Source organism: Cnephaeus nilssonii, assembly GCF_951640355.1.
Source record: "Cnephaeus nilssonii genome assembly, chromosome: 4".
NCBI classification, from domain to species: Eukaryota; Metazoa; Chordata; class Mammalia; order Chiroptera; family Vespertilionidae; genus Cnephaeus; species Cnephaeus nilssonii.
The window spans coordinates 80,532,055-80,559,541 of NC_137075.1; the positions used below are offsets into that span (position 1 = coordinate 80,532,055).

Here is a 27,487-nt window from a genome sequence, read left to right on the forward strand (position 1 = left end):
TTTTTAAATGCATTACTGGTTTCGAATACCTGAAATTAAATGGTCCTGCCCTGGCCATTGTGGCTCAGTTGGTTTGGCATCGTCTTGTGCATCAAAGGATTGCTGGTTCAATTCCTGATCAGGGCACATGCTCAGGTTGCGAGCTCGATCACTGGTAGGGTGCATGCAGGAGGCAGCCTATCGATATTTCACTCTCACTTTGATGTTTTTTTTTTTTTTCTCTCTCTCCCTCTCCCTTTCTCTCTCTCTAAAAATCAATAAAAACATATATAAAAAAAGAAATTAAATGGTCCTCTTTCATATGTAAATCTTATTATCTGATAGTTCACCTCTTGCTTTGTACTGGCTCCCTGAATTCCTCTTGTAATGCTTGCTTAGTTTTTAATTTAAATACAGTTAGGTAACATCCATGGAAAACATTGACCTATGCAGACATTAGTGAAATATGCATATTTGGCCACCATATTTAGGACTAGAGGCCCGGTGCACGAAATTCGTGCACGGAGGGGGGTTGTCCCTCAGCCCAGCCTGTACCCTCTCCAATCTGGGATCCCTCTCACAATCCAGGACTGCTGGCTCCCAACTGCTTGCCTGCCTGCCTTCCTGATTGCCCCTAACCACTTCTGCCTGCCAGCCTGATCACCCCCTAACCCAGTGATGGCGAACCTATGACACGCGTGTCAGCACTGACACGTGTAGCCATTTCTGATGACACGTGGCCGCTGAGGCGGCCGCATGCCGAGGATGAAACATTTGCTGCTCCTGAGGATGAAACATTTGCGAAATAATGTTTTTTCCTCAAAGTGACACACTACCCGAGTTATGCTAAGTTTTTTGGAGAAGTTTGACACACCAAGCTCAAAAGGTTGCCCATCACTGCCCTAACCAATCTGCTGCCAGCCTGTTTGCCCCCAACTTCCCTCCTCTGCCGGCCTGGTCACCCCTAACTGCCCTCTCCTGCAGGGTTGATCACCTCCAACTGCCCTCCCTTGCAGGCTTGGTTCCTCTCAACTGCCCTCCCTTGCAGGCCGGGTGCCTCCCAACTTCCCTCTCCTGCTGGCCATCTTGTGGTGGCCATCTTGTGTCCACATGGGGGCAGGATCTTTGACCACATGGGGACAGCGATATTGTGTGTTGCAGTGATGATCAATCTGCAGATTACTCTTTTATTAGATAGGATAGAGGCCTGGTACAGAGGTGGGGGCCAGCTGGTTTGCCCTGAAGGATGTCCCGGATCAGGTGGGGGTTCCCTTGGGGTGTGGGGCGGCCTGAGCGAGGGGCCTGTGGTGGTTTGCAGGCGGGCCACACCCCCTGGCAACCCAAGCGGAGGCCCTGGTATCTGGAATTTATTTTCCTTCTACAATTGAAACTTTGTAGCCTGGAGCAGAGCCAAGCCTGGGGCTCCCTCAGAGGCCGGCAGCCGTTTGTTTTGGGGTTATAATTGAAACTTTGTTGCCTTAAGCGGGTGGGCCTGACCAGGGTGTGCGGAAAGCTTTGCTTCCCCTGTTGCCAGCGGCAACCCTGGCCTGCTCTCTCAAGCTCCATCCTGCCGCCATTTGTTTGAATTTGTTTACCTTCTATAATTGAAACTTTGTAGCTTGAGTGGAGGCTTAGGCCTGGCCAGGGCAGGCGGAAAGCTTGGCTTCCTCTGTTACCTAGGAAACCTTGCTCTCTGTGGCTGTAGCCATCTTGGTTTGGATTAATTTGCACACTCACTCTGATTGGATGGTGGGTGTGGCTTGTGGGCGTGGCTTGTGGGTGTGTCGGAGGTATGGTCAATTTGCATATTTGTCTATTAGATAGGATTAGATAGGATTATTGGGGCATTTCTTTGCAACTTTTCAGAATAGAAAAAAGAAGTGTTATTTTTTTCCAATCAAGCTCACCAATAGAATTTGTTGTTTTTCAAACTAGCTTGAATGGAAACAGCATGTATGAAGAATAGTATGTCTGCTATTTCTACATAGCTATGAAAAATATATTTGATTCACTTTAAGGCTGTCAAGGTAAATGGGTCATGTAATCAATATTTTAGTATTGTCATGTATAATTAAATACTTTTCTATAAATTATGAGACATTTATGTTTCTTTGTTCTGCAAAGTATCACAAAATTTCAATAATATGGCTTTCTCTTTTTGATATTTAGAGTAGGTTAGGGAACAAATTTATCTATGACTAAATGGTAAGTCACTGGCGAGAATCTATTCTTTGTAATATATTACTTTGCTCCTTAAACCTCATTCAACTCCACTTGTTACATTTGCTAATATGAAGCAAATGTTACTATCCTAGCTTTATTTTATTTAATGGGAAATATCTTTTTAAGTATCTATATCTTTAAACCTTGGGAACCCTGAAAGGCTTCTTTATCCTTTTTTTTATTTCTTTTCAAGAAAATAGTATCTTCATTTACTCTTAAAAAACTTTTTAAATTGATGAGAGAGAGAGAGAGCGAGAGAGAGAGAGAGAGAGAGAGAGAGAGAGAGAGAGAGAGAGAGAGAGAGAGATTTGTTTTCCACTTAGTTATGCATTCATTGGTTGATTCTTATATGTGCCCTAACTGGGGATTGAACCTACAACCTTGGTGTATTGTTGATGCTCTGATCAATTGAGCTACGGCCAGGGCTATCTTGATGATTTTGTAGAAATTCCTGCTACCCACAGATAGAATTAAAAACATGCAATGTAATATAGCTGTTTAGGACATTTTTTAAATTAACAAATCAGTTATTTTAAAAGTTCCATATATATGTGATATTTTTTCCCCACTTTTTCAGCTTTATATAGGTACTAGAGGCCCGGTGTACGACATTTGTGCACTTGGTGGGAGGGGGTGATCCCTCAGCCCGGCCTGCGCCCTTTCACAGTCCAGGAGCCCTTGGGGGGATGTCTGACTGACAGCTTAGGCCCGCTCCCTGCTGGGAGCGGGTCTAAGCCACACTTGGACATCCTCAGTGCTGCTGTGGAGGTGGGCCGCTGCGCTCGCCAGCCATCAACCCGGCTTGTGGCTGAGCGGCGCTCCCCGTGGGGGAGCGCACTGACCACCAGGGGGCAGCCCCTGTGTGGAGCATCTGCCCCTTGGTGGTCAGTGTGTGTCATAGCGACCAGTCATTATACCGTTTGATTGATTTGCATATTACTCTTTTATTATATAGGATAAATGACACATAAAATTGTAATATATTAAAAGTATATGTATATCATAGTGACTTTATATACATACTAGAGGCCTGGTACGTGGATTCGTGCACCGGTGGGGTCCCTTGGCCTGACCTGCAGGGATCAGGCCAAAACCGGCTCTTCGCCATCCCCCAAGGGGTCCTGAATTACGAGAGGACGCAGGACAGGCCAAGGGACCTCACTGGTGCACGATTGGGGCTGGGGAGGGATCACGGGAGGGCTCCAGGGTGTGTCCGGCCCGTCTCGCCCAGTCTCGATCGGCTGGACCCTAGCAGCAAGCTAACCTACTGGTCGGAGCATTTGCCCCCTGGTGGTCAGTGCATGTCATAGCAACTGGTTGAACAGTAGAACAAATGGTTAGACACATAGCATATTAGGCTTTTATTATATAGGATACATTGTGCAAGGTTTCCTACCATCTAATTAATTAACGTATCCATCACCTTACCTATTTATCTTTTCTTTTGTGAGAACATTTAAGTTCTCTCTTAGCAAATCTTAAATATTTAATAGTATTATCAACTATAGTAACCATGTTTTATATTAGAGCCTCAGATTTTATTTATCTTAAGCCGAGAAAGTTTGTACCCTTTTACCAGCCTTTTCTTATTTCCTCCACTGCACAGTCCCTGACAACCACTTTTCTATTTCTTTGTTTCTATAAGTTTGACTTAAATTTTTTTTTTTTCCAGATTGTGCATATAGGTGATAACATGTAGTTTTTGTCTTTTTCTGTCTGGCTTATTTCATTTAGTATAATGCCCTGAAGGTCCATCCATGTTGCTGCAAAATAATATTGAATGTAAACTGTACTAGAAAAATAATATACAATAAAAATATTTTCTCCTATTCTGTAGATTTTACTTTTGGTAAACCCCAAATCACTATAAGACAAGGAGCTTACTTCCTATGTTGTCTTCTTGAGGTTTTAGGGTTTTTTGTTTTATGTTCAGATCTTTAATCCATTTTGAGTTGATTTTTGTCTGTCAGACAATGGGGTCCAGTTTCATTCTTTTGCCTGTGGCTGTCCAGTTTTCTCAGCACCATTTATTAAAGAGACCATCCTTTCCCTTTGGATATTCTTAGCTCCTTTGATGTAAATTAATTGACTGTATATGCATGTGTTTATTTCTGAGCTTTCTATTCTGTTCCATTGATCTGTATGTGTGTTTTTATGCCAGTATCTCAGTTTGAAATCAAAAAGTGAGATGTCTCTAGCTTTGGGCTATTTTGGGTCTTTTGTGGTTCCATACAACCTTTAGGATTTTTTTTCTACTTTTTGAAAAATGTCAGTAGAATTTTGATAGGGTTTGTATTGACTCTAGATTGCTTTGGGTAGTATGGACATTTAAACAATATTTGTCCAATTTGTGAGCATGGATTTATTTGTGCTTTCCATTTATTTGTGTCTTTATTTTCTTTCATCAGTCTCTTATAATTTTCAGTGTACAGATCTTTCACTTCCTTTGTTAAATTTATTCATAGGTATTAGTTTCCATGCAGTTGTAAATGGGATTGTTTTCTGATTTTTTTTGATATTTTGGTGTTAGTGTATGTAAACTGACTACCTACTATGATTTTTGTATATTGATTTTGCATCATGCCACTTTAGTGAATTTGTTCTAAGTTTTTTGGTGGAGTCTAGGATTTTCTATATATAATATTATGTCACCTGCAAATAGTGACAGTTTTGCTTCTTTTTCTGATTTGAATACCTTTTATTTCTTTTTTAAGAATAATTCCTCTAGCTGGAACTTCCAGTGCTGGGTTGAATAAAAGTGGTGAAAGTGGGCATCCTTATCTTGTTTCTGATCTTAGAGAAAAAGCATTTAGCTTTTCCCTGTTGAGTATGATGTTAGCAGTGAACTTGTCATATATGACCTTTATTATGTTGAGGTACATTCCCTTTATACCCACTTTGTTAAGAGGTAGTTTTTTTTGCTGTTGTTATCATTAATGTATATTGAATTTTGTCAAATGGTTTCTGTATCTGTTGAGATGATATATGATTTTTATCTTTCATTTTGTGTGTGTTGTATTATATCAATTTACATATCTTTTTCCCTGGAATAAATTCACTTAATCATGGTGTGTGAGCCTTTTAATGTATTGTTGAATTCAGTTTGCTAATATATGGTTGAGGATTTTTGCCTCTATGTTTGTCAACAATATTGGTCTGTAGTTTTATTTTCTTATAGTGTCCTCATTTGGTTTTAGTGTCAGGTATGCTGACCTTGTAAAATGAATTTGGAAGTGTTCCAGTCTCTTATGTTTTTTGGGAGAGTTTGAGAAGGATTGGTGTTAGTTCTATAAATGTTTGGTAGAATTCACTAGTGAAGCCATCTGGTCCTAGATGTTTCTTTGTTGGGAGGTTTTTGATTGCTGATTTAATCTCCCTACTAGTAATCAGTCTTTTCAGATTTTCTGTTTTTCCTGACTTAGTCTTGGTAGATTATATGTTTTTAGAAATTTGTCCATTTCTTCTAGGTTGTTCAGTTTTTTGTGTGTAATTGTTCATTGTAGTCTCTTAAGATCCTTTGTATTTGTGTGGTATCAATTATAGTGTCTCTTATAGTTTTGTTTGAGTCATCTATTTTTCTTGGTAAGTCTAGCTAAAGGTTTGTCTATTTTGTTTATCTTTTCAATAAATCAGCTTTCAATTTCATTTAGCTTTTTGTTGTCTTTTTAGTTTTTATTTCTTTTACTTTGCCTCTGATATTTGGGATTATCATGGTTATTTTTTGTTCTACTAACTTGGGGCTTCTTTTGTTCTTTTAAAATTTCTTTTAGGTGTAAAGTTAGGTTGTTTATTGGAGCTCTTCCTTTTTTTCTTCCTGTGGGTGTTTATTGCTGTGAACTTCCCCTTAGAACTGTTTTTGCTGCATGTCTTAAGTTTTGGTAATGTTGTATGTCCATTTTCATTTGTCTAAAGCCTTTTTTTAAAATTTTCTTTTAATTTCTTCTTTTACCGTTGGTTGTTCAGAAGCATGTTCTTAAATCTCCACATATTTGTGAATTTTCCAGTTTTCTCCTTGTAATTAATTTCTAGTTTTATACCATTGTGGTCTTAAAAGATGCTTGATAAGATTTCAACTTTCCTTTTTTTTTTAAAAAAAAAAATTCTTTATTGTTTAAAGTATTACATATAGTATTACACATGTCTCCTTTTTACCCCATTAATCTCTCCCCAGCCACCCCCACCTATCCTACACATGCCCTTACTCCCCTAGTGTCAGTGTCCATTTGGTTATGCTTATATGCATGCATATAAGTCCTTTGGTTAATCCCTAACTCTCCCCTCCTCCCCTGCCTTCCCTCTGAAGTTTTAATGTTCCCTGTCTTATGTTTAAGTCCTTTATCCATTTTGAGTTTATTTCTGTGTATGGTGTGAGTTGATGGTCTAGTTTCATTTTTTTGCTTCTCTGTCTCTGGATCTATTTTTGTTCATCAGTTTATGTTGTTCACTAGAGGCCCAGTGCATGAAATTCGTGCACAGGGGTGTGTGTCCCTCAGCTCAGCCTGCACCCTCTCCAATATGGGACCCCTCGAAGGATGTCCGACTGCCTGTTTAGGCCCGGTTGCCCCCAACTTCCCTCCTCTGCTGGCCTGGTCACCCCTAATTGTCCTCCCCTGTAGGCTTGAACGCCCCCAACTGCCCTCCCTTGCAGGCCTGGTTTCTCCCAACTGCCCTCCCCTGTTGGCCTGATCGCCCACAACTGCCCTCTCTTGCAGTCATGGTCCCTCCCAACTACCCTTCCCTCCTGGCCATCTTGTGGCGGCCATCTTGTGTCCACATGGGGGCAGGATCTTTGACCACATAGGGGCAGCCATCTTGTGTGTTGGAGTGATGGTCAGTTTGCATATTACTCTTTTATTAGATAGGATAGAGGCCTGGTGCACGGGTGGGGGCTGGCTTGTTTGCCCTGAAGGTTGTCCCGGATCAGGGTGGGGGTTCCCTTGGGGCCTGGGGCAGCCTGGGCGAGGGGCCGGCCACGGCCCCCGGTGACCCAAGCGGAGGCCCTGGGATCTGGGGTTTATTTATCTTCTGTAATTTAAACTTTGTAGCCTTGAGTAGAGCCAAGCCTCATGCTTGTTCCATGGCCGCAGCCATTTTTGTTGGGATTTATTTATCTTCTATAATTGAAACTTTGTAGCCTTAAGCGGAGGCCAAGGCAGGCCAGGGCTGGCTTCCTCCATTGCCGGGGGCAACTCAAGCCTCCTGCTCTCTCCAGCTCCGTGGCTGCCACCATTTTTGTTGGGATTTATTTATCTTCTATAATTGAGACTTTGTAGCCTTGAGTGGAGGCCTGGGCCCGCCAGGGTGTGCGGAAAGCTTGGCTTCCTCCATTGCCAGGGAAAGCCAAGCCTCCTGCTCGCTCCGTGGCCACAGCCATCTTGGTTGGGTTAATTTGCATACTTGCTCCTGATTGGCTGGTGGGCGTGGCTTTTGGGTGTAGCCGAGTGATGGTTGATTTGCATATTACTCTTATTAGATAAGATTATATTCCACAAATGAGTGCGATCATGTGATACATATCTTTCTCCAACTGGCTTATTTCGCATGGCATAATGCTCTCCATGTCCATCCATGCTGTTGCGAATGGTAAGAGTTTTTTCTTTTTTACAGCCGTATAGTATTCCATTGTGTAGATGTACCACTGTTTTTAATCCACTCATCTGCTGATGGGCACTTCGACTATTTCCAAATCTTAGCTATTGTAAATTGTGCTGCTATGAACATAGGGGTGCATATGTCCTTTCTGATTGGTGTTTCTGATTTCTTGGGATATATTCCTAGAAATGGGATTACTGGGTCAAATGGGAGTTCCATTTTTAATTTTTTGAGGAAACTCCATACTGTTTTCCACAGTGGCTGCACCAGTCTGCATTCCCACCAGCAGTGCACAAGAGTTCCTTTTTTCTACATCCTCAGCAGCACTTGTCGTTTGTCAATTTGTTGATGATAGCTATTCTGACAGATGTGAGATGGTACCTCATTGTCATTTTGATTTGTATCTCTTGGATGATTAGTGACTTTGAGCATGTTTTCATATGTCTCTTGGCCATTTGTATGTCCACTTTTGAGAAGTGTCTAAGTCCTTTGCCCATTTTATGATTGGATTGTTTATCTTCCTTTTACTAAGATGTATGAGTTCCCTATAAATTTTGGAGATTAGGCCCTTATCGGAGATAACATTGGCAAATACGTTCTCCCTTGCAGTGGGCTTTCTTGTTGTTTTGTTGATGGTTTATTTTGCTGTGCAGAAGCTTTTTATTTTGATATAGTCCCAATTTGTTTATTTTCTCCTTAGTTTCCATTGCCCTAGGACTGTGGTCGGCAAACTGAGGCTCGCGAGCCACATGCGGCTCTTTGGCCCCTTGAGTGTGGCTCTTCCACAAAATACCATGGCCTGGGTGAGTCTATTTTGATGAAGTGGTGTTATAAGAAGTTTAAGTTTAAAAAATTTGGCTCTCAAAAGAAATTTCAATTGTTGTACTGTTGATATTTGGCTCTGTTGACTAATGAGTTTGCCGACCACTGCCCTAGGAGTTGCATCGGTAAAGATATTGCTACAACATGTCTGATATTTTTCTGCCTATGGATTCTTTTAAGATTTTTAAGGTTTCCTGTCTTATGTTTAAGTCCTTTATCCATTTTGAGTTTATTTCTGTGTATGGTGTAAGTTGATGGTCTAGTTTCATTTTTTTGCATGTATCTGTCCAATTTTTCCAACACCATTTATTGAAGAGACTGTCTTGACTCCATTGTGTGCTCTTGCCTCCTTTGTCAAATATAAATTGAGCATAATGGCTTGAGTCTATTTCTGTTTTTTTTTTGTTTTGTTTTGTTCCATTGGTCTATGTGTCTTTTCTTATGCCAGTACCAGGCAGTTTTGGGAACAGTGGCTTTGTAATATAGCTTGATATCTGGTATTGTTCTTCTTTCTCAAGATTGCTGCAGCTATTCGGGGTCTTTTTTTATTCCATATGAATTTTTGAAGAGTTTTTTTCTAGGTCTGTGAAACATGCTGTTGGTATTTTAATGGGGATTGCATTAAATCTATAGGTTGCTCTCGGTAGTATGGACATTTTAATGATGTTGATTATACCAATCTATGAACATGGTATATTATTCTATTTGTTTTTGTTTTCCACTATCTCTTTTTTCATTGTCTTGTAGTTTTCTGAGTACACGTCTTTTATATCTTTAGTAAAGTTTATTTCTAGGTTTCTTAATTTTTTTGGTGCAATGGTAAATGGAATTTTTGTTTTTGTTTCTCTTTCTGTGAGTAATAATAACCTTAAACATAAATGGACTAAATGCTCTAATCAAAAGACACAGAATGGCTGAATGGATAAGAAAATATGACCCATATATATGCTGTTTACAAGAGACCCACCTCAGAACAAGGGATTCACACAGACTGAAAGTGAAGGGATAGAAAAATATATTTCAGGCAAATGGAAAAAAAGCTGGGGTAGCAATACCTATATCTGACAAAATAGACCTCAAAGTGAAAGCGATAACAAGAGATAAGGAAGGCCACTAATACTAAAGGGATCTATACAACAAGAGGGTATAACTCTGGTAAACATATATGCGCCCTCTGGTTCCTTTCGTTCTTTCTCCTTACCCGAGCATATGTTTTTCATTGATTTTAGAGAGAGAAGGAAGAGACAGAGAAACATCGATGTGAGAGAAAAACATTGATTGGTTGTCTCCTGTACATGCCCTGATCAAGGACCTGGGATCAAATCTGCAACCTAGGCATGTGCCCTGACCAGGAATTGAAAAGACCACCTTTAAGTGTATGGGAATGATGCTCCAACTAACTGAGCTACATCAGCCAGGGGCCCCTGCTTTCTTTTGATAATCATTTGCATGGAATGTCGTTTTACATTTTTTAAATTTTCAATCTGTGTGTGTCCTTAAATCTAAAATATGTCTCTTGTAGACAGAATATAGTTGGGCATTGTTTTATTTATTTTTTTACATAAATGATGACTTTTATTTCCATCAAGAATGATTACCACACCATTATTTAAACATATCTGAAAAATCCTGAAAAAATTTAAACTGAAGGGGGCATTGCTTTTATTTTTATTTTTAATTTACTCAACCAGTCTTTGTTTTGATTGGAGAATTTAGTCCACCTACATCTGATGTAATTATTGATACCTATTGTCTTACTATGGCCATTTTGATATTTGTTTTCTGGTTGTTTTGCAATTTCTCTTTTCTTCTTTGTGCCTTCCTTTGTGATTTGATGATTTTTCTGTAGTGGTATGCTTAGATTACTTTCTCTTCAGTTTTTGTGTATTGATTATAGGTTTCTGCTTGTGGCTACCATGAAGAGTATATAAACATCTTATATTTATAAGTCTATTTTAAGTTAATAACAAGTTATGCTCAAATGCATACTACAGTTCTATATTTTTATTCTGTCCCTGAACATTTTATGATTTTGATGTCATAATTTATAACTATTTTTACCACTTTTGTCTTTTAGCTTTCATATTAGATTTATGTGATTTACCCACTCCATTACAAATTAGATTACTCTGAATGTAATTATGTATTTATTTTTACCAGTGAGATTTATATTTTAATGTGTTACTAATTAACATTTTTTTGTTGAAGCTTGAAGAAGTCTTAACATTTCTTGTAAGGCTGGTGTAGCGTTGATGAAATTTTGTAGTTTTTATTTGCCTGGACAACACTATCTCTAATTTTGAAGGACAACTTTGACAGAAGAATGTATTCTTGGTTGGCAGTTTTGTTTCTTTCAGCACTTTGAATATATCATGTCAGCATCTTTTGTCCTGCAAAAATTTTTTAGATTTTATTAAAACTGTTGATAATTTTATTTCCCCTTTTTAATAACACTAGGGGCCCAGTGCATGAATTTGTGCACCTTGAAAGGAACTGTGGGCTGCAAGACTGTGGTGGGCACAGGGGTGGGTCTCGGCCTATCGTCCGTGCCCCTGCCCGGCCCCTCCTGCCGTAGCCCCTGTTCCCTATCTGCTGGCAGCCCCACTCCCACCACTGCTGCTCCCATGCACTGACAGCTCTGGCCCTGCTCACACCCACTGATGGTGCAGAGCGATTGGAGCCAGTGTCAGCAGTGGGTGTGAGTGGGGCCGGCACCGTCAGCAGGTGCGAGTGGTGGCTCTGGTGCCGGCTGTGGGTGCGAGTGGAGGCTGCTACCTCCCCAATTGCCCCTCAGGAGCAGGGGGAGGTTGAGGTGGAGAAGCCCTCAGGAGCGGTTGGAGCTGGCAGCCGCTGCTCGCACCTGCTGATGGCGCTGAGCAATCAGGACTGGTGCTGAGCACTAAGTGATTGGGACTGGCGCCGGGCACTGGCAGCGGGTGTGAGCGGTGACTCCGGCGTTGGCTGCGGGTGCGAGTGGGACCGGTATCAGCAGCAGGAGCAAGGAATTTTCAGTAACCACCAGAGGTTCGCCCTGATGACTGCGATTGGTGCCCCGCCTTGGTCTGGCGCTCCCACTCACCTGCTCCACCATCCCACCACGGCCGATGCCGGCCATGTTCCATGCTCTGCCATCTGCTGCTGAAGCCTGCCATGGTCCGTGTGCACCCCTGTTGGTCAGCGCAGATCATAGTGACTGGTTGTTCAGTTGTTTCTATTGTTTGGTTGTTCTGCTGTTTGGTCTATTTGCATTTTAGGGACATACACACACACACACACACACACACACACACACACACACATACACACACACACACACACACTAGAGGCCTGGTGCATGACGTTAGTGCATTTGGGAGGGGTGTCCCCTCAGCCCAGCCTGTGCCCTTTAGCAGCCCAGGAGCTCTTGGGAGATGTCTGACTGGCGGCTTAGGCCCGCTTAGTCAGACATCCTTAGCGCTACCGTGGAGGCAGGAGAGGCTCCCACCACCGCCGCTGTGCTCGCTAGCCATGAGCCCGTCTTCTGACTGAGCAGCGCTCCCCCTGTGGGAGCGCACTGACCACCAGGGGGAAACTCCTGTGTTGTGCATCTTCCCCTTGGTGGTCAGTGTGTGTCATAGTGACTGGTTGTTTTGCTGTTAGGTCGATTTGCATATTACTCTTTTATTATATAGGATAGATGTTTTTTCTTGCTGCTTTTAAGATTCACTTCTTGTCTTTAACTTTTGAAATTTTAATTATAATGCGTTTTGGTTTAGATTCCTTTTATTTGAAACTCTATAGGATTCCTGGATATCTTTTTTTCCCCCTAGGTTAGAGAAGCATTCAGGCATTATTTTTTTTTGGAATAAGCTTTCTGCCTCTTTACCTTTCTCTTCTCTTTCTGGAATCACTATGTGTATATTGGTGAACTTGATGGTATCCCATAATTCCCTTAATCTATAATCACACTTTTTTTATTCTTTTTTCTTTGATTGGATGAATTCTACTGCTGTCCTTTTTTCTGCTTGAATTAGTCTGCTGTTGTACTCTTCCTCTTGATTTTTTTCATTTCACTTACTGTGTTTTCTGTATGGTACTTTTTTTTTTTTTAGCAACTATCAATAATAACTTTATTTATTATTATTTTTTTAATTTAATAAGTCTTTATTCAGATTATTACAATTGTTTCTCCTTTTTTTCCCCATATCTCCCCTCCACCCAGTTCCCACCCCCCTTCTGCCCTTACCTCCCCCCTGCTGTCCTTATCCATAGGTGTATGATTTTTGTCCAGTCTCTTCCCGTACCCCCCACACAGACATCCCTTCCCCTCTGAGAATTATCAATCCACTCCGATTCTATGCCCCTGATTCTATTATGTTCACCAGTTTATTCTGTTCATCAGATTTTTAATTCACTTGACTTTTAGATTCACTTGTTGATAGATATGTATTTGTTGTTCATAATTTTTATCTTTACTTTTTTCTTCTTTTTCCTCTTTTTAAAGAATACCTTTCAGCATTTCATATAATACTGGTTTGGTGGTGATGAACTCTAGCTTTTTCTTATCTGTGAAGCTCTTTATCTGCCCTTCAATTCTGAATGATAACTTTGCTGGGTAGAGTAGTCTTGGTTGTAGTTTCTTGCTATTCATCACTTTGAATATTTCTTGCCACTCTCGTCTGGCCTGCATAGTTTCTGTTGAGAAATCAGCTGATAATCATATGGGTGCTCCCTTGTAGGTAACTTAATTGTTTTTCCTTTGCTGCTTGTAAGATTCTCTTTTTGTCTTTTGCCCTTGGCATTTTAATTATGATGTGTCTTGGTGTGGTCCTCTTTGGATTCCTTTTGTTTGGGGTTCTGTGTGCTTCCTGGACTTGTAAGTCTATTTCTTTCACCAGGTGGGGGAAGTTTTCAGTCATTATTTCTTCAAATAGGTTTTCAGCATCTTGCTCTCTCTCTTCTTCTGGCACCCCCATAATTCTGATGTTGGTACGCTTGAAGTTGTCCCAGAGGCTTCTTACACTATCTTCAACTTTCTGAATTCTCTTCTCTTCTTGCTTCTCTGGAGGAGTGTCCTTTGCCTCTTTGTATTCCAAATCTTTGACTTGATTCTTGCATTACTCTAGTCTGCTGTTGGGTCTCTGTATAATATTTTTTATTTCAGTCAGTGTATGTTTAATTTCTAGTTGGTCCTTTTTCATATCCTTGAGGGTCTCATTAAATTTATCGGTCTTTTCCATGAAATTCTTGAAAAACCTTACAACCATGGTTTTGAACTCTATGTCCATTCGTTTGTTCTCCCCCATTTCTTTCGTTTGTGATCCGTTTCCTTGCCTCCTCATTTTTGCTGCTTCCCTGAGTTGGTAGGGTAGCTTTGTGTACTAGGTGTCCTATTGGTTCAATGGGTCAGCTTCCCAGTTACCTGAGGTGGACACTCTTGGTGCACCCCTTTGTGGACTGTGTCTACAGCCTTGTTGTAGTTAAGTCTTGATTGTTGTTGGTGTCACTGGGAGGAATTGACCTCCAGGCCAATTGGCTGTGAGGACCCGCTGTGTCTATAACGGAAGAATTGCTGTGCTGGAGACACGTTTATGGGGCAGGACTTGTTCCAGTAGGGCTTTGGTGCTCACTGAGTCTGCCTCTTGAATGTGTCCCTTATGAGAGTGGTTGAAATCTGGTGTTGTCTCACACCGACCACTAGATACACTAGTTTCTGGATCTTCAGTGGGCTGCAGGTCAGCTACTGTCTGAGGCCACTCAGCAGGAGCTACAGCAAGAACTGCAGTTTTCTCCCTTTTGCTTGGACGTTGGTGGTTTTGGAGCAGTCTGACTGGAGTTGCAGTTCATTTGGTTAAGCTTCCACAGAACAGGCCATTTATATGCAAAAGCTGCTGTGTGGAGCCTGGGTGGGTTTGTAGAATGTGCGGGGTGGGCTCTCAGGGCAGGGCGGGGTCTCAGGGCGTCACTAGGCTAGGGCGTGGCAAACGGCGATGGCTGCCGTCAGCCGTCTCCACCTTTCTGCGTTTCCAAGTCCCTGCGTCCTGCGTTCCAGTTCAGTAAACAATGATTGCTGTGCGCACCTCTGCAAAAAAAATCACTCTCGCTTTCCGACCCGATGGCTGAGAGTCCAGCTTCTCCCCGTAGGCATCTGGGTCCCCGCATGTCCCCAGAAAATGGATTTCAGAGTGATTGGGAGCTTGTCTCCCTTCAGGTTGAAAAAAAGCTGCGCGCCCAGTCGCCTGCCACCAGCCCGAATCGTGCGCCTCCGTACCTCAGCTTTTCAGCGTTAGTGCTCCTTTCTCTTTCCTTCTTAGTTGTAAATCATTCACTCAGCCAGCTTTCCTGTGGATCTGGGTGGTAGACGTTTTGTCTTTTAGCTGTAGTTTTGAAATTGTTGTGCGAGGTGGCAGTTTAGTTGTTTACCTTTGCCACCATCTTGGTTTCTCTCTTTCTATGGTACTTTTAAAAAATATATCTTTTTATTGATTTCAGAGAGAAAGGGAGAGGGAGATAGAAACATCAATATAAAATGTGTTAACATAAAAACATTCAAACCTGTAAAGAATTTTTGTGGGTTTATTTGAGCCAAACTGTTGACAATTGCCAGGAAGCAGAATCTCAGTGTATTGAAATAATGCTCTGGAGAATGGCAGTTTTTCACCTTGTTTTATACATTACATTCAAAAGAGCAGACGTAAGTGGGTTACATGAAATCCATTGGTGATAGATTAGGGAGGTGGGAGAAAGCAAAGTGGGGAAACCTCTGGGATTGGATAAAAAATAAAATGATAGTCCTAACTGGTTTGGCTCAGTGGATACAGTGTCGGCCTGCAGACTGAAGGGTCCCAGGTTCGATTCCAGTCAAGGGCATGTACCTTGGTTGTGGCAGCTGATCGATGTTTCTCTCTCATTGATGTTTCTAACTCCCTATTCCTCTCCCTTCCTCTCTGTAAAAAAATCACTAAAATATATATTTTTAAAAATAAATTGATAGACATACTTCTTTTACTCAGGTGGATACAGGATAGTTAACAGTCAACAATTAACATGATAAAAATAACAATGAAGGAATTTATGGTCTCTGTCCTGTTTGGTGTGTCCAGGAGTAGGGGGGGAGCGAGTGGTGGGGGGGGGGGGGGAGGGAAGTTACACTGACATTACACAGGTATTTTATCTTAGATGCAAAAAGACAATAGGCTCAGTTAAGGTAAAGATTGACCTTGTTCAGGGAAGATACCTACCTGGGAAGTGACTGTCCACCATAACTGCTTTTAGTTAAATTTTAAATTTCAGACCATCCGTTGTGGTTACTTTAGGTCTTTGAGTTTGTAATACTGCCATGCAGGCCTTCCCTGCACTTCTGAGGTGAGCAAGTGTCCTCTTTTCTCCACAGATGTGAACTTCTGCAAAAATGCCAAAGCAAAGAAATGCAGCATCTTTTCTAATGTACATTTTTAGTGTTAAAAAATTAAGAACTCCAAAACCCAAGAAAGATGAGAATGCTTTTTGCATTTATATGACAATTCTGATCTATTAGTTGCAGAGCAAAAACAATAGAATATTAATTAATTATATAGCTAAAAATAGCTTTTAACTATGAAGAAGTCATCCTACTAAGTTCTTCAATTTATTAAAGCCACTGTTGGTTATTATGATTTAAAAAAATATATTTGGACAGTTCTAAGAAAAGCTTCAGAACAGCTGTAATTACAGCTGCAGATTTAGTCAAAATAGTGGTTTTTAAAGTCGCCTTACTCCTCTTTCGGATCTCTTTCCCTCACCCCAAATAACCCAAATTTAGTTGTAAAAGTTTTGATAAGCTTAGGATGCCCGAAACTGGATTGCCATGTGTTTTAACTTTTTGCAGATTTGATGATTATATGTGACTCTTTGTTAAAGTTTCCAGAACCTTTTAGTTCTCCTACTATACAGTTAAGTGATTTTTATCAGTTTGTTTCTGTGTTGAATTTTATAGGTATAGGCCTATGCTCTATCTGAGACTAGTTAAATCAGATCTCTGGCATTAATGTTCTAGGCATCACCATCATCATCATTGTTTTTATAAAAAAATATTCTAGGTCATTCTTATGTGTAAACAGCATGAAGAACTCTGCTTTGAAGGAGAGTCAGTAAGCTAAGAAGCTCCATTTTATATTTATTTACTTTACCTTCTATCATTTTAAACACTTGTAGGAATGATGAAGCCGAGCTGGTCAGAACTCTTAAACTGGTTGGCAGTTATTTTGTTGCCTTGAAATTTTCTTTACACTAGACTGGACTAAAAAGTACGACTCCTTGAACCTTTCTTCATAGATTCTATTTCCTATTGCTTTCATCATTTTTGAGATCTTTGAATTCTCCCTAATTTCTCAATACCTTCCTGAAAGTAATTCAAACTCAGTATAAAACTGCTTTAACAAAACTGAACAATGGCAGAGGCAGAAGAATAAAGTTCCTTCTACTTTTCAAACTCTGATTTGTACTACTTAAGGGTGAAACATTTGTTTCAGACTTTTTATTTGTCCTTTATTTATGTTTTTGGGGCTAAAATATCTTTTCTACTGTGGTATTTGTTTCAATATACAGTAGGTCCTCAGGTTACGTTGGAGATCCGTCCCTACGGTGCGCGACATAACGCGATTTTCGCTGTAAGTCGGAACCCACATAAGCACCTACGTCACTCACATGGAGTACATACACAGCAGTAATGAAGTGAAACAGTAAAAAAAAAATTAAAAGAAAGATAAAAATTCCTGACCTTTACTTGTGGTAAATAAATAATAAAAAACATAAAGCACATATGTACATATGTCGAAATGACGGAACTTTTTTTTTTTTTATAAATAAATGGGAGATGGCGAGGTAACCACGAAATGACGTACGTCGAACTGTAACCTGAGGACTGCCTGTATTACTTTCTTAGATTGTGTTCCCTCTTCCTTCTTTCCCAACTGTACTTCTTGCATCTGTTTTCCCATCTTGCACCTATTTTGGGGGAGTGGCAGTAAATATTTTTTTCATGGACTGTCATGTTTTGGAAAACCAGTTTTCCAGAGGGATCAAGTTCATGCTGAATTTTATTCCATCTAGCCATGATGTATCAGTAAGACTCTGGATAGGGAAACAATCCACACTAGGTACACTAACAAAATTTAGGATAGGCAGTGGGTTTCATAGGTGTTGGAGGGTTGAAAAAGCAAAAGAGGAACACTGGAGTAACACAGACAACAATTATAGAAAGCAGCAACCACCTGTAGGGCTGGGGGATCAAAGAAGAGCTTGGAGTAGATTTGGAGCTCAAAACCTCTGGAGGAGGTTACTGCCTGGATGTTGCTGATACTTCTGTGAGTGTCAGAAAACACTGGTGGCTGTCACCAACAGCTGTCAGTGGGATTGAGGGCCTATGCTGTAGCTATACTGACTAGGAAAAGCAAGTTTCTCTTTCTAGTACCCTTATTGGTAGTATGAGAAAGCTAGTTGGCAAAAGAGAAAAATGGTTTCTAGACTTCTAATTTTAGCATTACTGAGCTGAGTATTATGGGTGAATTTGGAGCTGAGAGACAGTAGTCGAATAACCAGCACATACAGCCTTCTTCTCTCTGCTTACAAGAAGGTATAGGCTTTTGGTTTTTTTTGGTCTCTTTCTCAGCCACTGGGACCCCACATGCTCTTAGTGTCTAGCATTTGGAATGAGAGGAATTATTATTATTTTAAAATTAACTTGTTTAGTTAATGTGATCTGGGAGCATGAGACAGAACCACTTACTCTAAGGCAACTCTGTCAGCATTTCTTAGGACCTGAGATTTAATCATTAGATACTCATTTCTCTGGGTCTTGAGAAGTTTCTGTGTTTCAAGGTACTTTATTAAAAAAAAAAAAAAACAAAGAAAAAATTGTGGCAGGAATAATGATGCTATAAATCAGAGGTTAAAGATTGGTTGCTTATTGGCCAAACATGGGCCTGCAGTGGGAACTATTCTTTGAACAGAATATTATACCTTCTCTCTCATTCTAATATTCTTCTTCCTAAAGAGCTTCTCAAATTTTAATATGTATATGAGTTATTTGGAGATCTTGTTAAAATGCAGATTCTGATTAAATATTTCTCTGGATAAGGCCAGAGATTCTGCATTTCTAACAAGCTCTCAGGGAAGTCTGAAGTTATTGGTCTCTAGACCAGACTTTTCTTCTCCCTTTCCTGCTTTGAGAACCACTGGTCTGGCTTGAAATCACTGTTGGACCTGGGTTTGAGTGGTTGATTGGTGAGTGATCATAAAGTAAGAGTTTTTGTAAGTCCGCCTAACCTTCTAGAAATATTTTGATAAATCTCAGTAGAGGTGTTAATAGTTGTTTCTTTCCAGGTGGGAATAGTCCAGCATACGCCTCTGAATAAGTTGACTTTTCTTACATAATATGATACTGTCCTAGATACAGAGTGTCTGTAATTGTGTATATGTTTAAGGGAAACTGACTAACAGGAGATAGGATAGAAGGACAATGAGCAAATCCATGCATCAGATATCTTGTCTTGATTAAAAGGGCTATCTGTGGATTTCAAAAATTGCATTTGGTTTGAATTTCATTCTACAGTTGACCTTTGAACAGTGTGGTGTTTGGAGTGCCTAACCCTCTGTGCAGTCAGAAATCTGCTTATAACTTTTTACTCCCCAAAACTTTAGCTACTGTTGACTGGAAGCCTTATTGACAGAATAACCAGTTAATTGACACATATTTTATACGTTATATGTATTATATATTTTATTCTTACAATAAAGTAATCTTGAGAAAAGAAAATGTTATTAAAATCGTAAGGAAGAGAATATACATTTATAGTATTTATTGAATAAATTATGCATATAAGCAGACCCATGAAGTTTAAACCCATGAAGTTAAAACTGTAATTGTTATTTCCCTTCTTTGACACTTTCATATACTTAAACTTGTTTTCAAAATATAGCTTCTTGTCTTGAGCCAAATAAATGGTAATCTATCTTAATGGAACTTTGAATGTAGCTCAAATTTATGAAGTTGTTAATTTTTCTTTGCATTTGGATTTTATTATACCAAGGCATATCTGATTCCATGAATAAAAAGTTAATCTCTTTTTCAGTTGCCATCCCTTAAGATCCTGTCTCTGCCCCCTCCCTCCACCACTACTGGGTCTTTCCTTTTGTGTTTACAGATAGATTTTCAAAGGTTCTAGGCACTTTTCTTTTTGTCTATTGATGCTTTATATGACTGTTATCCTTAAAATTTTAATTCAGGCAATGGATAATAATTCAGGCTATAAATAGAGCAATATTGGTCTCTTTGTTAGCTGAGGTGAAAAGAGTTAAAATGAAAGTTAAGGATTCGGAGGACTCCTACAAAAAAGAAGGGTGAAAAAGTAAGTTCAATTTTAGGATCCTATACAAAGCATTTTGATTGGCATACAGAGACCCTTGCATGCACATAAATGTCCATATTTGAATATTTATAGAAGGTAATCTGTCAAAATTACTGTTATTTTAATTTGCTAAGCTTGGCTGATTGCTACAGTTATATGTTAGTTGAATTCTAGATGAGGAACTGTAAATATGATTTGGTGTGGAACATGCTTTTTGTCTTTGAAGCTGTTTGGGATATTCCTGTCCTGGACCCTGTCCCCACCCCTTTAAAAAAAAAGTACAGTGGGGTCTTTTTGTATTACCTGATTCATATTCCTATTTAGGGAAAAAAATGTAAGTGGGGTAATAATGGTAAATATTAAAGAAAACTTTTAAAATTAAAAATAACCTGTTGATATTGAGTGATCAAGAATTGTTTAAATAGAGTTAATTATTTGTCCTGTCTTTGTTTCAAAGGAGTTATCCCTGGAGAGTTCAAACCTGGGGACAAGTACCTCATTTGAATGGCCTTATCAGGTTTTATAAGAGATACATAGTACTAGAGGCCCGGTGCACAAAATTTGTGCATAGGAGGGGGGATGTCCCTCAGCCAGGCCTGCGCCCTCTCGCAGTCTGGGACCCCTTGGGGGACATCCCTCTTGCAATCCAGGATCCCTCGCTCCTTACTGCCTGCCTGTTTGCTCCTTACTGCTCAGCTCGCTGCTTCTTAGCAGCAGGCTCCTTACCGCTCGGCTCACTGCTCCTTAGCACTGCCGCGGAGGCAGGAGAGGCTCCCACCACCACTGCTGCACTCGCCAGCTGTGAGCCCGGCTTCTGGCTGAGCGGCCACTCCCCCTATGGGAGTGCACTGAACACCAGGGGGCTATTCCCGCGTTGAGCATCTGCCCCTGGTGGTCAGTGTGCGTCATAGCGACTGGTAGTTCCAGTTGTTCTGCTGTAACGGTTGCTTAGGCTTTTATTAATAGACTAGAGGCCTGTTGCACGAAATTCGTGCACGGAGAGGGGAGTTGTACCTCAGCCCAGCCTGTACCCTCTCCAGTCTGGGACCCCTTGAGGGATGTCCGACTGCCCGTTTAGGCCCGAACGGGCAGTCAGACATCCCTTTCACAATCCAGGACTGCTGGCTCCCAACTGCTCGCCTTCCTGCCTTCCTGATTGCCCCTAACCACTCTGCCTGCCTGTTCGCCCCCAACTGCCCCTCCCCCCCTCGTCGGCCTTCTCTCCCCCAACTGCCCCCTCTGCCAGCCTGCTCTCTCATAACTGCCCTCCCTTCCTAGCCTGTGCGCCCCTAACTGCCTCTGCCTCGGCCCTGCCACCATGGCTTTGTCTGGAAGGACATCAGGAAGGTCTCCTGGTCTAATTAGCATATTACCCTTTTATTGGTATAGATGTTTCATGTTAATAACAAAGAAAATATATAAGTATAGATAATTAATATTACCCTTTTCTTTTGTCTCATTTTGAACAGTTGATTATTTCAGTGAACCAGATCAAGCAATAATATCTTTCTTTGGAAATATCATGTGGTTTTGTCAGCTTCTTATGTTCTAGGAGAAGAAAGGTAAGCCATTTTTCACAGTTAATATTGAAATAACTTTGTTAATAAATCAAAATGTTCTCTTTTTGAAAGTTAGAAATCCCTTTTCTCTTTAGAAAACACTGTATTGTTTGTTAATGCTCTATCACTTTCTCAAAAGATTCAACTGAGACTACATTATTTCAGCTCTGGAAATGGTACACTGACTTTCTAAACATTATGACTTTTTTTGGAGCAGGACTACATTCTGTGCTCTATTTGCTAGGCTCCCTTGTCTCTTTTACGTAGCCATTTTCACCCGAATAGTTTGTTTTTGCATATGTAACCACCGACATGATTAAGTAAGTCTTTTTTGGTTTTTGCTTTTGACATTTTTTCTTTATCTCTTGTGAACGTTTTTTCTTTATCTCTTGTAACATAATTGGATTCATTTTGTTGGTTATTATTTTAGCTAGAAACTATGCCAAATACTAAGTCCCAGGTTTACTTAGACATTGACTTTGTTTTGGGGTTTTAGGAATATATTTTATATTTAGCAGATTAAGAGTGGAACTTTTCTTTTAGAGCATTCTTTTCTTTCACAAGCATCCATCTTCCTTATTATTTGACATCTGTTTTTTGAGCAGATTAATCTTTTTTTTCTAAGAGCTTTAATATAATCTTTCACTTGTTACTGTGGTCACTTTTCCCATTTCTTTTTGTGACCATTCCCAAATCATCTCCCAGGTATCTCACTAAATTCCTCATTACCTTTGTAGGGAAAATTGTCCAAGTCTGTAGAGCAAGATTATTAATAATTCCTTAGGATGTTACCGTAACTCCTAATTTTGTAATGGTTCATCATCTGTTCACTGTATAAAGGGCTCAGAAATGTCTGTTGTACCTAATGCATTATAGATGTGGAAATAATAAAATAAAAATTGCAAATATGTAAAGTGAATTAATGCTAATATTAGTTCCTTTGGGTTTGGCCATTTTCAAATTCTTGTAATGTTTGAAGGCATATTTTGCAACATTCTTTAAATTCCTTAAGGTGAATTAGATGTGTTCATCTTATTTAACCAGCATGCTTTTGATTAAGTAAGTTAAAACTCAGTTGAATAAAATTTAAGTCAGTAACATAAAAAGCAATGAGTTGGCCTTGGCTGGTGGCTCAATTGGTTGGAGTGCCATCCCATGTACCAAAAAGATTGGGGGTTCAATTTTTGGTCACATACCTAGGTTGCGGGTTTGATCCCGTTTGTAGCGTGTTTGGGAGGCACTGATCAATGTTTCTCTCTCTCTCTCTCTCTCTCTCTCTCTCTCTAAAATCAATAAACATATCCTCTGGTAGGATTAAAATAAAATCATTTTTAAAAAGTAATCATCTGTTTTACAGTGTGATATTGCAAAAATATTTTAGCTGTATTTTTTGCTATAAGAACAGATAGCACTCTACAGTGGATGAAGATTTCCTAAGGATATTAAATTTGACATAGGTTTATTCCACAATGATAGCAAATGTTGGGAATTTGACACCAGAGGAAGAATCTTAAAATTTAAATTGTTTAAAAGGGATTATAATGCTACTAGAGGCCTGGTGCACAAAATTCTTGCACTTGGGGATTGGGGGGGTCTCTCAGCCTGGCTTGCACCCTCTCACAGTCTTTGAGCCCTCAGGGGGATGTCCAACTGCCACAGAGGTGGGAGAGGCTCCCACCACCGCTGCTGCGCTCACCAGCTGTGAGCCCAGCTTCTGGCTGAGCGGCGCTCCTCCTGCGGGAGCGCACTTATCACCAGGGGCAGCTCTGAGTTGAGCGTCTGCCCCCTGGTGGTCAGTGCACATCATAATGACCCGTCGTTACGCTGTTCGGTCGATTTGCGTAGTAGCATTTTATTATATAGGATTTTAGGACTTAAGAAACAGGCTTTCTTTTTCTTAAATTAATTGAGCAGTAAGGGTATCAGTGAATTGCAGTACATACTGATACATTTTTTTAAAGTCCTTAAGGGAAACAATATTTAGGTGTTTATTTAGAAAATAGTTTATAATAATGATTTCTACAAAATTTGATTGTCCATATGTTTTCATTGATTCAGAAAGAAAGAAGTGTATTGCTTAATAATTTGCATTTTAGCTTTATATAAAGGTAAACACTATGATTAATCATATTTTAGGCAATTTGTATGCCATTGAGACAAATTGAGATTTGCATTTTCCCCCTCTCTTTAATCTCATAAGAGTGTTATCACTTTATCAGTAAATGTGAAGGTAAAGATTGAAAATGGAGATTATTTTTGTGTGTGTGTGTGTGTGTGTGATTTTTGGTTCAGCATATAAAGAGCTTTTAGAAGTTATCACTCTGTTCTAACAACAAATAGGAAACTGAACAAACTGAAAATTCAACAAATCTTCGTAGGTGTATTATATGTTAGTGTAAGAAAACATTCAAACCTGTAAAGAATTTTTGTGAGTTTATTTGAGCCAAACTGTCGACAATTGCCAGGAAACAGAATGTCAACATATTGGGATAATGCTCTGGAGAATGGTGATTTTCATCTGTTTTTATAAGTTACTATCAAGGGTGGAGATATAAGTGGGTTACATGAAATCCATTGGTGATAGATTAGGAAGGTGGGAGAAAGCAAAGTTGGGAGTGGGGAGGGGAACCTCTGGGATTGGATAAAAAGTAAAATGATAGACACATGCTTTTTTTACATAGGTGGGCATAGGATAGTTAACAGTCAACAATTAACACCATAACAATAACAATGAGGGAATCTGTGGCCTTGGTCTGCGCCTTGGCGCCATTTGTTGTGTCCTGAGGGGCCCAGAAGAAGGAAAATTACAAGTTACCCTGACATTCCACAGGTATGTTATCATAGATGCAAAAAGGCTCAGTGAAGATCGAAGTTGATCTTTGTCAGGGAAGATACTGGCCTAGGACATGACTACCCACTATAAACTTTTTAATTAAAAGGTTTTAATGTCAGATCATCCTTTGTGGTTACTTTAGGTCTCTTGAGTTTGCAAAGCCACCAAGTAGACCTTCCCTGAGTTAGTCAGGTTAGCACAAGCATGTCAAACTCAAAGGCTAACTAACATGGGCCAAATAAAGAAGGTTTAAGTTTATGTGGGCCACATAGAAACAAAAGCTTCAATTTTCATAGAAACGTAGGTTTATTTCTGTAGAAACATGCTCAATACAAAGGGCTGAAATAAATGAGTAATCGTTAACATAAAATAATAGAACATTTTAATAAAAATTAATATTTTTTCTTCCACATTAACTTACCAGACACTGAATAACTGCACAAATTAATAAGTGCAATGCAGTGATGGGCAACCTTTTGAGCTTGGTGTGTCAAACTTTGCCAAAAAACTGAGCATAACTCGGGTAGTGTGTCACTTTGAGGAAAAAACATTATTTCGCAAATGTTTCATCCTCAGGAGCAGCAAATGTTTCATCCTCGGCATGCGGCCGCCTCAGCAGCCACGTGTCATCAGAAATGGCTACGTGTGTCAGTGCTGACACGCGTGTCATAGGTTCGCCATCACTGGTGTAATGCAAATAAACCTATTTTTCTTGTTCTTGGAAAGCGAAATATTTTCTGTTGTGTACACCAAACAAGTCAGTCCAAGACTAATGACGTGGCAATCAGCTCCTAAAATATTTGCTGCTAGTATTAGTGGAGAGAAATGGTGCGCCTGCACATAAGGCATAAGGCGCGTTAAGGGTAATGAATGCAACACGATTATAGGAATCAGTCATTAGCGAATGTTGTAGTTCGTTATTAATAATTACATATAACAGGATATTGTAAAAATTAAGGTACGAAATTTTTATTAAAACATTTCTTACATATTGTTATATTGGCTGGACCGCAAAAATATTCATTGTGGGCCGCATGTACCCCGCGGGCTGTGAGTTTGACATGCTTGGGTTAGCATGTGGCCCCTTTTTGTCTGCTCGGAGAAGTGAGGTCAAAAGGCAAACTGCTGCCCCTCAAATTGGAGAGATAGGAGAATACAGAGAATGACAACTTACCCCAACAGAAACCCAGGAGAGGAAACCAGTATTGGGTAGGAAAACCTAAACTGTAATTGGTTAAAAACTCTAGGGGGACCCAGTAATGGGGGACTGCCACACTTTCATAATTCTACCTCCAGGTCTTCACAGTTGAGTATCAGAGAAAACACTCTAGTGCTTTCTGTAGAGGGAAGCGAAAGTAACCATTTGGAAATATGCCAAGGCATTCTCTTTTTCTTAATAAGGTCTACCATCAGGAGAAAGTATTTTACCAGGCTTAACCTGTTAGGGTGTTTTCAGAGCCTAACTGACCTGGAGAAAGGGAAGCACTAAACTCTAGCCAGTTCTAGCCATCTTGTTCCTCTTAACTGTGGGGGGATAGGAGTGGATGGGAGACTGTACAGAACTTAAGTTCACAGCCTGGGAGCACAGGCTCACTAAAAGACTGAGACCTACTTATAGACTATAGAAACTTCTCCCCTCATTACTAAATACCTATTTGCTTCAGTCTGTTTTACTCAGTGCATTATATCTGGCTTCCAATAACAACAAAAAATATTACAAAGCATTTAGCGAAAGAACAGTTTTTAAAGAGACAGAGCAAGCATCAGCATCAGAATCAGACTCAGATGTGGTAGGGATATTGGAATTATTAAACCAGGAATTTAAAACAACTATGATTAATATGCCAATGGCTCTAATGGAAGAAATAGAAAACATGGAAGAACAGGTAGATAATGTAAGTTAGAGAGATGGAAATGCCAAGAGAAAATCAAGAAGAAATGCTAGATATTAAAAACACTGTAACAGAAATAAAGAATGTCTTTTATGGTCTCCTTAGTAGACAGGACACAGCTGAGGAAAGAATATATCTGTGCTTGAAGATATATCAATAGAAACTTCCCAAACTGAAAAGCAATGAGTAAGAAGACTGAGGAAAAACAAACAAACAGTAAAAAAATATCCAAGGACTGTAGGACAACTACAGAAAGTGTAACATATGCATAGCAAGAATACCAGAAGGAGAAGAAAGAGAAAAGGGAACAAAAGAGTTATTTGATGTAATAATGACTGAGAATTTCCCCAAATTAATGTCAGATTTCAAACCACAGATCCAAGAAATTCAGAGAATACCAAGGAGGATATGTACCCAAAAAACTTCAAGTAGGCATATCACATTCAAACTGCAGAAAATCAAACATGCAGATGATTTTGAAAGAAGCTAGAGGGGGAAATCTACATTTTCTATAGAGGAGCAAAAGTAAGAATTAGGGTTTTGCAGTTTATTAGATGACTGTAAACTGTTTGGCTGCTTAACTATGTGTCCATCCCTGAAATCTTTTAGGGGTGATGAAGGAGGACCATCTGTCTTCAGTAACTGCTTCCTGCTGACAAGGGCTATGGACCTTGCCTGTAGAGACTATGGAAGTCTCCTCCTGCCTGATCTAAAGAAGATGAGGGAATGGGATTTGAGACGGGAACTCGGAGGCTATTAGCTGATTCTTCCAAAGTAGGGCTAGGCTGGAATTCCCAAAGCATCATCCTCTTATATGGAATTACTGTGTTGTTCCAGAAGCGAAGTTGGTAGATTGCTTCATATTTCATTGACTCATTTATTTAGTCCTGAAAATAAGTCAGTTCAGTTACATTGTTGAGTCTTACTTGAGGAAGTGGTGATGCAGAATGGGCTTCCAAAGTGAGACCTAAATTGTGTAAACAAGCAATCGGGTATTTACTAAGGAGTATTGAAAACAGTCGAAACTGGTTTGGGTCAGTGGATAGAGTGTTGGCCTGCGGACTCAAGGGTTCCAGGTTCGATTCCGGTCAAGGGCATGTACCTTGGTTGCGGGCACATCCCCAGTAGGGGGTGTGCAAGAGGCAGCTGATCGATGTTTCTCTCTCATCGATGTTTCTAACTCTCTATCCCTCTCTCTTCTTCTCTGTAAAAAATCAATAA

General features: G+C 40.0%; 1 protein-coding gene across 5 annotated transcripts in view; it reads left to right on the top strand.

The window, feature by feature from the left end:
* The window catches only part of FUT8 (fucosyltransferase 8), a 216,763-nt gene that overhangs the window by 36,245 nt on the left and 153,031 nt on the right, over window positions 1-27,487 (top strand). For 3 of the 5 annotated variants that reach the window (XM_079767553.1, XM_079767552.1, XM_079767555.1), the window contains one exon: window positions 21,452-21,544. The exons of 1 other annotated variant lie outside the window; for it this stretch is intronic. The gene's annotated coding sequence lies outside the window, so the exon portion shown is untranslated. Of the gene's footprint in view, window positions 1-8,494; window positions 8,598-21,451; window positions 21,545-27,487 lie in introns of all 5 variants that reach the window. One more of the 5 variants, XM_079767554.1, reaches the window with a different exon arrangement.